The 13,291-nt window shown below is 43.2% G+C and overlaps 1 protein-coding gene across 3 annotated transcripts in view; it reads left to right on the forward strand.

The window, feature by feature from the left end:
* Positions 1 to 1,703: 1,703 nt before the first annotated feature.
* Positions 1,704 to 13,291, forward strand: part of ibtk (inhibitor of Bruton agammaglobulinemia tyrosine kinase) — a 113,740-nt gene continuing 102,152 nt past the window's right edge. For all 3 annotated transcript variants that reach the window (XM_043686948.2, XM_087982367.1, XM_043686949.2), the window contains exon 1: positions 1,704 to 1,838. The gene's annotated coding sequence lies outside the window, so the exon portion shown is untranslated. The remainder of the gene's footprint in view (positions 1,839 to 13,291) is intronic.

The raw sequence follows: 13,291 nt of genomic DNA on the forward strand, positions 1-13,291 counted from the left end.
CAGACTGTCAGTCACTGTCACTCAGACTGTCACACACTCAGAATGTCATTCACAGTCACTCAGACTATCATACACTCAGACTGTCACAGTCACTCAGACTGTCAGTCACTGTCACTCAGACTGTCACACACTCAGGCTGTCTGTCTCAATCACTCAGACTATCATACACTCAGACTGTCACACAATCAGACTGTCTGTCACTGTCACTCAAATTGTCATACGCTCAGACTGTCTCACACAGACTGTCAATCACTGTCACTCAGACTGTCACACACACAGACTGTCATTCACAGTCACTCAGACAGTCACACACTCAGACTGTCAGTCACTGTCACTCAGACTGTCACACACTCAGATGTCATTCACAGTCACTCAGACTATCATACACTCAGACTGTCAGTCACTGTCACTCAGACTGTCACACACTCAGATGTCATTCACAGTCACTCAGACTATCATACACTCAGACTGTCTGTCACTGTCACTCAGACTGTCACACACTCAGACTGTCACTGTCACTCAAATTGTCATACGCTCAGACTGTCTCACACAGACTGTCAATCACTGTCACTCAGACTGTCACACACTCAGACTGTCATTCACAGTCACTCAGACAGTCACACACTCAGACTGTCAGTCACTGTCACTCAGACTGTCACACACTCAGATGTCATTCACAGTCACTCAGACTATCATACACCCAGACTGTCTGTTACAGTTACTCAGACTATCATACACTCAGACTGTCAGTCACTGTCACTCAGACTGTCACACACTCAGATGTCATTCACAGTCACTCAGACTATCATACACTCAGACTGTCTGTCACTGTCACTCAGACTGTCACACACTCAGACTGTCACTGTCACTCAAATTGTCATACGCTCAGACTGTCTCACACAGACTGTCAATCACTGTCACTCAGACTGTCACACACTCAGACTGTCATTCACAGTCACTCAGATAGTCACATACTCAGACTGTCAGTCACTGTCACTCAGACTGTCACACACTCAGATGTCATTCACAGTCACTCAGACTATCATACACCCAGACTGTCTGTTACAGTTACTCAGACTATCATACACTCAGACTGTCAGTCACTGTCACTCAGACTGTCACACACTCAGATGTCATTCACAGTCACTCAGACTATCATACACTCAGACTGTCTGTCACTGTCACTCAGACTGTCACACACTCAGACTGTCACTGTCACTCAAATTGTCATACGCTCAGACTGTCTCACACAGACTGTCAATCACTGTCACTCAGACTGTCACACACTCAGACTGTCATTCACAGTCACTCAGACAGTCACACACTCAGACTGTCAGTCACTGTCACTCAGACTGTCACACACTCAGATGTCATTCACACTCAGACTATCATACACCCAGACTGTCTGTCACAGTTACTCAGACTATCATACACTCAGACTGTCAGTCACTGTCACTCAGAGTGTCATACACTCAGACTGTCACACAATCAGACTGTCCGTCACTGTCACTCAGACTGTTTGTCACACACTCAGACTGTCATTCACAGGCACTCAGACGGTCAGATACAGTCAGGCTGTCAGTTTCCACCTGGAGACACCCTGCACCCAGGGAGACAATTGGTGGAGCGCCCAGCCAACCAGCAGTGGGGCTGTGATGTCACAGCCAATAGGAGTTGGTGATGTTGGGGTGTGCGGCTCGGTGCTGACATTTCAGTTGGAACCGGAGCCTGTGCCGCTGTTGCTGCCGCCGCCTGTGATCATGGTTACCGTGTCCTCGTTCCTTGCTGTTTTCACCGCCACCTTCTCCCTCTGCAGTGTCCGTTTCATCTAGCGAGAGGTAAGGAGCTGCCCTGAGCCCAGGCCTGCTGTGGGCTGGGGGAGACGCCCCCACCCCCCCCGGCCATGCTCGGGCCCCTGCCGCCCTGACCCTTTGGCAGAGCCGGCCCCTTGGGCGACAGTGAGCCAGGAGACCGCCTCTCCCTGTCACTCTCCCTTCTCTCTCTGCCTTGACTCAACAGGGACAGGGCTGATTGCGAGGTTTTTTTTGTGCCACGTCTGCGGCCAGGGCCGAGGCTGCAGAAGCCTCTGACCGTATGAGATTGTGATTAAAGATCTGAGATAGGACGGCACTGAGACAGTGTCTTTGTGTAGATATTCCCTCCTGCAGGGCTGCATTTGTTCTGTTTCCGTTTCTGTGTAACATGCACTTGGAATTTTGATAGCATAATTAATCTTGTTAATTCTATAATTATAGTTCAGGTTGCACTATTCCAAAACATTGGTGTTAGTTCTCTTCTGACGATCTTCTTGGCAATTTCTTTCTCATATCTCTGCCTCCTTCCTTCCTATTTGAATACATACGTTTATATGTTAAATGGGGAATTTTGAATACAAATTTCTTAATGGTTGAATATAATTTGTTTGGATGTGAGCATTTCTACCCCAACCACTTTCAATTGGAAACCAGTAGTAACTATAAATGAAAATGTCACTGATTAATTCCTTTACCACTTGCCTCTTCCCCCCCCCGTCACTCAAACAAGGCAACTGTCTGCAGAAAGACCAATGTTTTTGTTCATTCCTGATGTTACTGCAGCTGTATGTACTCTTGCTAGGTTATCTGTGAAGTACTTGATACAGTTTTGCACTTATGTGGGGGAAAAAGTGTGAGAAGCAGTTCAGAGAGGGTTCACTGGTTCTAGGGATGAAGAGGTTGGCTTATTAGGAAAAGCTGACAGATTGGGCCTGTATCTCTTAGTGTCTAGAAGAATGCAAGATGAGCTTATTGAGACCAACAATATTCTGTGAGAAAATGATAGGTGGATGCAAGGAGGATGTTTTCTTTTATTGAAAAAAGTAAAATGAGGTGACAGTTTGGTTAAAAATTATTGCTTTTAAGATAGATGAGAATTTAAGATGTGGTATTTTGTTTTCCAGAAAGCAAGGAGATTGGATTACTCAAATTGTTCAATGCACAAATGAGAGAGATTTCTAACGGCCAAGGGGGTGACAGACAGACAGACAGACAGACACACAGCCTGGGGAGAGGGTCTGAAAACTGAACAAATGCGCACTTCTCTTTGGCTAAAAGACCTCAGGCAGTGGTCTTTCTGATGCTGCACCTTGGCAGCAGCTGCCCCAGTGTGGGGCTGGAAAAGCGCAGCAGGCCAGGCAACATCCGAGGAGCAGGAGAATCGACGTTTTGGGCATAAGCCCTTCTTCAGGAATGAGACTGGTGCACCAAGTGGGCTGAGATAAAAGGTGGGGAGGGGAGTTTGGGGGAGGGGCACTGGGAATACCATAGGTGGAAGGAGGTGAGGGTGATAGGCTGGAGAGGAGGTGGGGGTGGAGAGGTCGGAAAGAAGACTGCAGGTCAAGAGGGCGGTGCTGAATCCGGGGTTTGGGACTGAGATAAGGTGGGGGGAGGGGAAATGAAGAAACTGGTGAATTCTACATTCATCCCGTGTGGTTGGAGGGTTCCTAGGCAGAACATGAGGCGCTCTTCCACCAGGTGTCGTATGGCCAGGGTCTGGCGATGGAGGAGGCCAAGGGCCTGCATGTCCTTGGAGGAGTGGGAGGGGGAGTTAGTGTTCAGCCTAACTTTTATCTCACCACCACACTTTTCAACTCTGGTCTCCAGAATCTGCAGTCCTCACTTTCTCCTAGCAGCTGCCCCAAGCTTTAGTGTGCCCCTCCAGCATATACTCCTGGACCTTGGAATGTGCCAGTCTGCAACACTCTGTCAAGGTCAGTTCCTTGTTCTGGAAGACCAACAGGTTTTGGGCCGACCAAAGAGTGTCTTTCACCAAGTTGATGGTCCTCCAGGTGCAGTCTTTTTTTTTGTTTGTATGTTTGTTTTTTTTGGCTGTCTGTCAGACAGAAGAGCATAGAGGCCTGCATGACTTGGCTGCTTAGAACGAACTTCGACAAACCGATGTGTCTTTCTCCAGGCTTCCTCTGCAGAAGCAGATGTGTGGAAATCTCTAACCAGTCCCACCCCACCCTGAGTTGCTTTGAGAGCAGCATGCTGTGGTGCAGACAGACTGGATGTACGTGGTAGTGACCGTCTCACCACCAGCCAAGCGATGTCTTGATACATGTTGGAAAGCTCTGGGGATGAGACATTGTCAAATGACTTTGCTCAGGGAACAATGTGACAGGGTCCATCCTCTCCTTTTCTGACAAGGTATCGAGAATGCTGCATGCTGACCACTTCCTGATGGATCTGTGGTCAAAGGTGTTTTTCTTTGCAAATTTCTCCATGAAGTAGAGGTGATATGGAACAGTCCAACTACTTGGAGTGTTCTGGTGCAGTGGGACCAGGCCCAATCCTTCGCAACACTGGGGACAAGTAGAACCTCCACACAATACTTGGTGTTTGTGTACTGAGGATCTCCACACAGCTTGATGAAGTTGCACACAAAGGTGGCCATCAGGACGACTGTGGTGTTGAGTAAACGTTTTCCCCCTCTTATCTAGAGGTTTGGACATTGTGACTCTGCAGACATGTTCAATCATGGACCTCCAGATGAAGTGGGAGATGGCTTGGGCGACTGCAATTACACAGGTTTGGGGAATGGGCCAATAACCAAGAGCACCTCCCACCTGATGATCAGGTTTTTACCTGTAATGAAGAGGGAATAGTGCATCCAAAAGACAAGTTTCTGCCTCACCTTGGCAATGCGCTTCTCCAAGATTTTGCATATGCCCTGGCCTTTCTGACTCTTACTCACAATACCTTCAGGAAATCTGTCCTGACTGTGAAGGGGAATACAAGATAAGTCTGCCCAGTTGTCATAGAGGTGTACAGCACGGAAACAGATCCTTTGATCCATCTCGTCCATGCCAACCAGCTATCCTAACCTAAATCTAGTCTCATTTGCCATAACCTGGCCCATATCCCTCTAAAACCTTCCTAGTCCTATACCTATTCAGATGCCTTTTTTAAATGCTGCATTTGTACCAGCCTCCAACACTTCCTCTGGCAGCTCATTCCATACACTCACCACCCTCTGCGTGAAAAAGTTGCCCCTTAGGTCCCTTTTATATCTTCCTCTCTCACCCTGAACCTAAGTCCTCTACTTCTGGGCTCTTTTTTTTTTTCCCCCACCCCTACCACTGGGGAAATACTTTGTCTACTTGTATTATCCATGTCCCTCATGATTTTATAAATCTCTATAAGGTCACCCCTCAACCCCCGATGTTCCAGGGAAAGCAGTCCCAGCCTGTTCAGCCTCTCCCTGTAGCTCAAATCCTCCAACCCTGGCAACATCCTTGTAAATCTTTTTCTGAACCCTTTCAAGTTTCACAACATCTTTCCGATAGGAAGGAGACCAGAATTGCACACAATATTCCAAAAATGGCCAAACCAATGTCCTGTATACAGCTGCAACATGACCTCCCAACTCCTGTACTCAATACTCTGACCAGAAAGGAAAGCATACCAAACACCACCTTCACTATACTGTTTACCTGCTGCTCCACTTTCAAGGAGCTATGAACCTGCACTCCAAGGTCACTTTGTTCAGCAACACTCCCAAGGACCTTACCATGAAGTGTATAAGTCCTGCTAAGATTTATTTTTCCAAAACACAGCACCTCTCATTTATCTAAATTAAACTCCATCTGCCACTCCTCAGCCCATTGACCCATCTGATCAAGATCTCGTCGTAATCTGAGGTAACCTTCTTGGCTGTCCACTGCACCTCCAATTTAGTGTCACCTGCAAACTTACTAATTATATTTCCTATGTTCATGTCGAAATCATTACATAAATGTCAAAAAGTAGTGGATCCAGAGGCGATCTTTGTGACACTCCACTGATATAGGCCTTCAGTCTGAAAAGTAATCCTCCACTACCACCCTCTGTCTTCTATCGTTTTTAGCCAGTTCTGTATCTAAATGTCTAGTTCTCCTTGTATTCCATAAAATCTAACCTTGTTAACCAGTCTCCCATGATGAACCTTGTCGAACGCCTTTCTGAAGTCCATATTGATAACGTCCACCACTCTGCCCTCATCAATCCTCTTTGACTTTTTTTTTGAAGAAGTAACCATCAAGTTCCTGCAAGAGATGGGGGAGCTACTAAATGAGTATTTTACATCAGTGTTTACTGTGGAAAAGGACGTGGAAGATATAGAATGTGGGGAATTAGATGGTGACATCTTGAAAAATGTCCACATTACAGAGGAGGAAGTGCTGGATGTCTTGAAACACAAGTGCATAAATCCCCAGTTCCTGATCAGGTGTACCCTAGAATTCTGTGGGAAGCTAGGGAAGTCATTGCTGCACCCCTTGCTGAGATATTTGTATCATCAATAGTCACAAGTGAGGTGCTGGAAAACTGGATGTTGGCTAATATGGTGCTACTATTAAGAAAGGTGGTAAGGAGAAGCCAGGGAACTATAGACCGGTGGCCTGACATCGGTTGTGGGTAAGTTGTTGGAGGGAACTCTGAGGGGCAGGATTTACACGTTCTTGGACAGACAAGGATTGATTAGGGATAGTCAGCATGGCTTTGTGCATGGGAAATCATGTCTCATGAACTTCCCAAAGAACACTGCCTTGCTCTTGCTTTGATTTACCTTTTTGGCATCTGAGGCCAGTTTGAACTGGTTGTGGATGTTCGTGAGTCTGCGCACGGACAGCGAGTCTGTGCAGAAAATAGCAATGTTCTCAATGTATAGAGAGGCTTGACCTACAGGCCCCACTGCCTGGAATAGTCACCCTTGTCGGCTTCTCGTCCTTCTTGATGGACTCTAACTTGGCAAAAAACTCTATACAAACAAGGCAGGAGAGAATAGGCAGCCCTGTCTGAATCTGGATCTGATCAGGAAGCTTTCTGATTCCCACCCATTGATTAAGACCACACTAATGATGTTGGTACAGAGCAGTCTGATCCAGTTGCAAATTCCCTCCACAAAGCCCACTTTAGAGAGCACGTCCCAATATGTAAGTGTGATAGTCTGTCGGAGGCTTTCTCTTCGTCCAAGCTGAGGTAGATGTCCAGCGCCTGTCCTGTGTGCAAGTGATCATATTCCTGAGGAGTGCAAAGCTCCCAGAGATTGTCCTGCCGGGAACAGCACAGGTTTGGTCGAGGTCAATCATCGATCCCAGAGTAGACCTAACCCAGTTGGCACTGGCCTTAGACAGGATTTTGTAGTTTACCTTCAGCAGTGAAATTGGTTGCCAATTTCTAACTTCTCTCTTTTCCCTTTTTGTAGATGAGTGATACCTTTTTCCATAGGGATTTGCACGCGCTACCTCTAGCAGATCCTGGCCTAACTAATCCCACAGAGCTGAATACAACTCAGCCGGTAAGCAATCGCTTCCGGGAGTTGTATTCTCGAGGGTCTTGGTCAGCTCATCTACAGTTGGTCCAGCCTCTCCTGTGTGCTGGCGTCTAAAATCTCTCCTATCGAGGACAGGAATGACTGCGAGGCTGTGCTGTCTGTGGGCCTTGTGTCATATGGTCTGGCATAAAAGAATTTGCTGGTATCCAATGTCAGCCTGAGATGATGTTATCAAAGCGTGGTGAGTAGGTGTTGCAGGGTGTCTCCTTTCATCCGCTTTAATTATATCAAAAGAGGACAGAATGATCCGATCATTTCACACTTTCTCATGTTATGTTATACTCTCATTTGCCAGGACTTTATCCACTCTCTCAACCTATCTATATCCCCTTGTAGCTTCCTTCAATATTCGCATCCCGCTATTCTACCTATCTTTGTGTTGTCAGCAAATTTAGCTACCCACACCTTCAGTCCCTTTTTCTAAATAATTTACATAAATTATAAAGAGTTGAGGCCCCAGCACTGACCACAGTGATGCACTACTCCTACCATTCTGATGGCCTGAAAAAGACCCATTTATTTCTGCTTGTTAGCCAGGCAATCTTCTGCCCTTGCCAGTACAATATATGCTTTTGTTTTCCCCAGTAATCCTTGGTGTGGACATCTGAATACAATACATCCACTGGTTCCCATTTATCCACAGCACAATTTACTCCTTCAACGACAACGCCAATAAATTTAGTTAACCATGATTTCCCATCACCAAAACTCTGTTGGCTCTGCCTGATTACCTTGAACTTATCCAAGTACCCTGTTAAACATCTTTAATAGCCCACCAGACAAAAAGGTAGCGCTCTGAAAGCTTGTGATTTCAAATAAATCTGTTGCTCTATAACCTAGTGTCGTGTGACTTGTGACCTTGACCACCCCAGTTCAATAGCGGCGCCTCCACATCTAACTACTTTCCCATGACAGATGTTAAGCTAACCGGCCTGTAGCGTCTTGTTTTTTGACTCTTTCCCTTCTTTTTGGAATAAAAGAGTTATATTAACCAGTTTCTAAGCTAAAGGAACTGTCCATGAATCGAATAAGTTTTAGCATAATTAAAACCAGTCCTTCAATTATCTCAGTAGCTTAGACTTTATCCTAGGGTTAAAAGGCAATCAAGGATTTGAGGGCATGTCAAGTTGCAGTTCCAATAATTTATTCAGAACATTACTACTTCCCTGATAATTTAGAATTTTCTTGTGTATCTCCCTCCTTTCAATTCCTCATTTACAGCTATTTCTGAGATGTTACATTTATCCTGTCTAGTGAAGACCGACACACACTATCTGTTCAATTTGCCTATTGTCTCTTTATCCTTTTTGTTATGAATTCCATAGACTGATTTTTCTACAGTGCCAATTCTTTTGATTACTCTTTCGTAAGATATTTTAAAAAAAAAACTTTTCCCACCTATTTTTGTATTTTGGCTTTCTCTCGTACTCTGATTTTCTTTTTCCCTCCTTTTTATATCAGTTCGTGATTTAAAAAAAAAAAATTCTGTCTAATCCTCTGACCTGACATCTACCTTGATATCAAACTCAAGGACATAATTGTACGATTTTTATTTTCTGTTTGCCAAGGGGGCAAAAGTAGCTGTAGTTGATATCAACACACATTTCATGGAGTATGACACTGATAAGTCCAAGCAAATCCAAGGTGCAGGAACATCAAGTCTAACCAGAAGCATACTTTATCTGAAATAAAATTCCATTCCTTCAATTTTTTTTTTTTTTTTTTGAAACTTGAAATGTATCTTGTGCTTTCTGGAATATTCCATGTCTACTATTGCATCTCTTGACCTATCATTAGCTGATATTGACATGAGGATAGCAGTTTTTTGCTTTGAAACATTTCAACTTTGCTGAATTCTTGAGTGATCTGTGTCACAGCTAACATTATCATAGCTGCATGTATTGAGAATGCTGTTCAGAGAATTACATTTGGTCATCCAGGTCCAGTTAGTGCCACTCTCTTTTTATATTAAATTTCTCCATGATATTGTTTTTGAGGAAAACATTTTTTAATTACACAGTTTATGGTAGTAGCAAAGCTCAAGTAATCTTTATCAGCTCTTGGCAATTTTTTCCCAGGCCATAATATCTGAAGAATGAGGATAGTGCTTCATGGCTGGTACCCAGTCTTTGGTTAAAATTCTACAGTAGGCAAAGATGTGTGACTGATAACAATGTCAGGCTCTTAATAGAATTAGTCTTTTTCCTTTATAATAGAGAATGGACATTCATGGCATTAATTAGCACCGTTTGTGTTGACAGTTCTGAATAGTTTTGCAGGCTCTGTCATCAAAAATAGTGTTCTCAATAAAGTGAGACCTGCACCTTTTATTTTCTCATTGGCCCTGAACTCTTTCCCTTCCAGATGAACGTGTAATGTTTTCCTTTTAATGGCCCGTTCTCAGCAAACCTGGGAGTGGAGCTGTGTCCATGATCATTCTATCCAGTCTGTGTTGATTACAGCTGCTGTAGTTGATCAGCTGTAGGTTGCCTGTCGATCTCACTATTATGATGTGTCTCATTCTAGCTTGATATCATCTTTTGTTTGATTTGGTATTCTGCTGAACAACAGTTTTTCAGCAGAAATGTTAAGCTCCAAGCACCCCTTGAAGTGGATGCACTGTAGCAAGCCAACACCTTTACTGCCTTGAGATAGGCAGTAGCTGACCAGTGAGGAAAGACTGTTCATTTCACCATTGGGGACAGCCCATAGCAACTGTTCTGAAATCCAATCAGTAATCCAGAGGTTCAAGTGAATGCACTGAGGATATGTGTCCACATCCTACCACAGAGATGATAAACTTTTTTGGTTTCAATGAATCTACAATTGAAAACTTGTCTTAGTGAATATGCCAAGTGGCTGACACTGTTGTTGTGCATAGATTTTTAAAAAAAAAAAAAATTGTCATTCAGGGAATGATCTGCCCTCCTTAGTTAGTCTGCCTTACATATGACTCCCATTCACACACTGGTTGACTCATACGTATTGTTGCAAGCGACTGTTACATCTAACTATGAAGTCTAAGAATGTTAAATGTTAATATGTGTGTTTATTAAAAACAAAATATCAATACACTTTTCCTTTTGTAGTTTAAATTATACTCAGCAAAAATGAGAATGACCTTTCTGTAAATTTACAGAAATAACTATAGGAGCATTTGCTTAATATCCTCAAATTATGAATGTACTTCCAAAGAAAAGTAACTTTTTCTTCATTTAACCTTTATTTTTTTAATGACAAGACTGATTGTTTGTTTGGTGTTTTTAACCATTCCCTATTTTAACCATTCACTACTTTGAATAGATGCTAGGGATGTGGAAAACTGCTCAGGCACACCCTCTCCACAAAAGCAGGACAATTCCCTTTTGGCCTATTTCTGCCCTAATATCTATTCACCATTTAGCAGCAAAGTGATATAAACTGTCATAGACTGTGCTGTCAAGTAGCATTTGTACAGTGAGAGCCTGCTTGCTGATGCTCCGTTGAAGTTTGACCAGCCCCTCCTCTCACTACAGTCTTGACCTAAAAATGAACAAAAGCTGAATTCCAAAAGTGAGGTGAGATAGACTGACTGCCCTTGACATTCAGGAACCCCAGCAAAATTGGAGACTTGGGAGCAAGTCACTCACCCTTGAGCCTGCTCTGTCATTCTATGTGGAGACTTGATCGCTATCTTTGTCACTGCCATATTCCAGTGCTATTCCTATGTCCCTTGATGTCGTTAGTTAACTAGAAATCTATCTTTTTTTTTTTACTAAGTGGTTGAGTTTTCACAGCCCTCTGTGGGGGTGGGGGGTGGGATTAGAATGCCAAAGAAATGTCTGGTGAACCTCTGCTTTCTGACTTTGGAAAATATATCATTCCTTAGGCAAGGGGACCAGAACTGCACATACTATTTCTCATATGTTCTCATTAGTGTTCCGTACTATTGAACCAAGGCAACTTTGCTCCGATACTTAAATCCTCCAGTGCTAAAGGGTAACATAGTGTTTGCCTCCTGAATTACTTGATGTACTTGCATGCTCGCTTTCTGTGACTTATGAACAAGGACATCCCAGTCACTTTGGAGATCAACAGTTTTTTGTGTCTCACCATTGAAGTAATACATCTGTACCTTTGTTCCTCCTACCAATCATCCTTATCCAGATATATTCCATCTGCCAAATTCTTGCTCTCTCATTCAGCCTGTCTGAAGCCTCTTTGTCTTCCTCACAATTCCCATTCCCACCAAGTTTTGTATCATCTGAGAGTTTGGAGATATTACATTTTAGCTATGCTAGTGTCTTACCCCTAACCCCAGGGAATTTTAACTTTGTTCACTTTCTTTGTGGAACTTTATTAAAAGCATTCTGAAAATTCAAGTGCACCATGTCCACTGGTTTCCTCTGAATTGACTGTTAATAACAGCCTTAAAAAAAAAAATTCTAATCATGTTTCCCTTCTTAAATCCTTGCTGACTTTGTCCAATCAGATTACTTTCTCAACTTTAACTGTCATTTTACACTAGATTCCAGTATTTAATACTACTGATGTCTGACTGACTGACTGACTGACAGATTTGCAGTTCCCTGTTTTGTGTCCACCCTCTCCTAAACAGTGGGCTTACATTTGTAGCCTTTCAAGGGAATCTTTTTTATTTTAAAAAAATTAAGAGGTCTTGTTAAAATTTTACAAGGCACTAGTCAAACCACAGCTGGAACACTGGATAGTTCTGACCCCCTTTATTGAAGAAAAGATATACTAGCATTAGAAGCAGTCCAGTGAAGGTTCACTAGACTGATACCAGGTAAGGAGGGTCTGTCTTGAGGGGAGGTTAAAAGAATGAGGAGAGCTAATTCTTTGAGATGGAAATAGCAGGGACATTGGCCATAATTTTCCAATTTCTGTTTGGCTACAGAGGACTGGAGGACAGCTAATGTGGTATGAAGAGAGCAAGGGATGAACCAGGGAAACTACACACCAGTCTGTCTAATCTCAGTGGTTGGGAAATTATTGGAAGCAATTCTGAGAGAATTAATCTGCACTTAAAGGCAGGGGTTAATCAATACAGTTAGCATGATTTATCTTTAAAAGGGAGGTCATGTCTGACCAACTTGATTGAATTTTTCAGACATGACAAGGTGTGTAAATGAGGGCAGTATATTTGATGCAATCTACTTGTAGTCAACCAGCTTTTGATAAGGTACTGCATGAGAGGCAGATTGGAAATTATCCATGATACTATATATTTTTTCCATTCTGTGGCGCCTCTAATTTCCTGATTTACACTATATCATACATTACCAATACTATTTGGCCTATAAACCACTCCTACCAATATTTTGTTGCTGTTTTTTAGCTCCAACCCAGCAGGTAAAGTGGGATTCAGAATCAGGAGAAAAACTCACTAGTTATCCCTAATATAAAAGGTAGTTGTATTGTTTTGGAGGTCTGTCATCACCACAGAACAGCACTGCAGAGGTTCCTCATGGTAGTGTCCTTGGCCCCATCATTTTTGGTTGTTTCATCAATAACCTCTCCACCATCATAAGATCAGATGTGGGAATATCTTCTGATGAATGTACAACATTCAGCATCATTTGCGATTCTTCTATCCTTAAGCAGCAAGGTATAGACAACATTCACGTCACACAGATGCCATGCAGTGACTACCTCCAACAAGAACAAATCTAACCAAGTACAAATTTACTTTTTGTACAAAGCCATTACCGTAGCTGAATCTCCAGTATCAGCATCCTCAAAGTTATCATTCACCAGACATTGAGTGAGCCAACAGATAAGATGTTGGAAATACTGTGCTGAGTAACTGACTACTTATCTGTGGTGTAAGGCACAAATTAGAAGTGATATGGAATATTCCCCACTTGTTTGGGTGATTGCAGCTCTAACAGTATTTGAAGCTTGATACTAAGCAATGAGGGCACTTGATTGGCACCTC

This window comes from Chiloscyllium plagiosum, unplaced genomic scaffold, assembly GCF_037043375.1.
Source record: "Chiloscyllium plagiosum isolate Xiang-an unplaced genomic scaffold, Cpla_swu_hap1 HiC_scaffold_3, whole genome shotgun sequence".
Taxonomy (NCBI): domain Eukaryota; kingdom Metazoa; phylum Chordata; class Chondrichthyes; order Orectolobiformes; family Hemiscylliidae; genus Chiloscyllium; species Chiloscyllium plagiosum.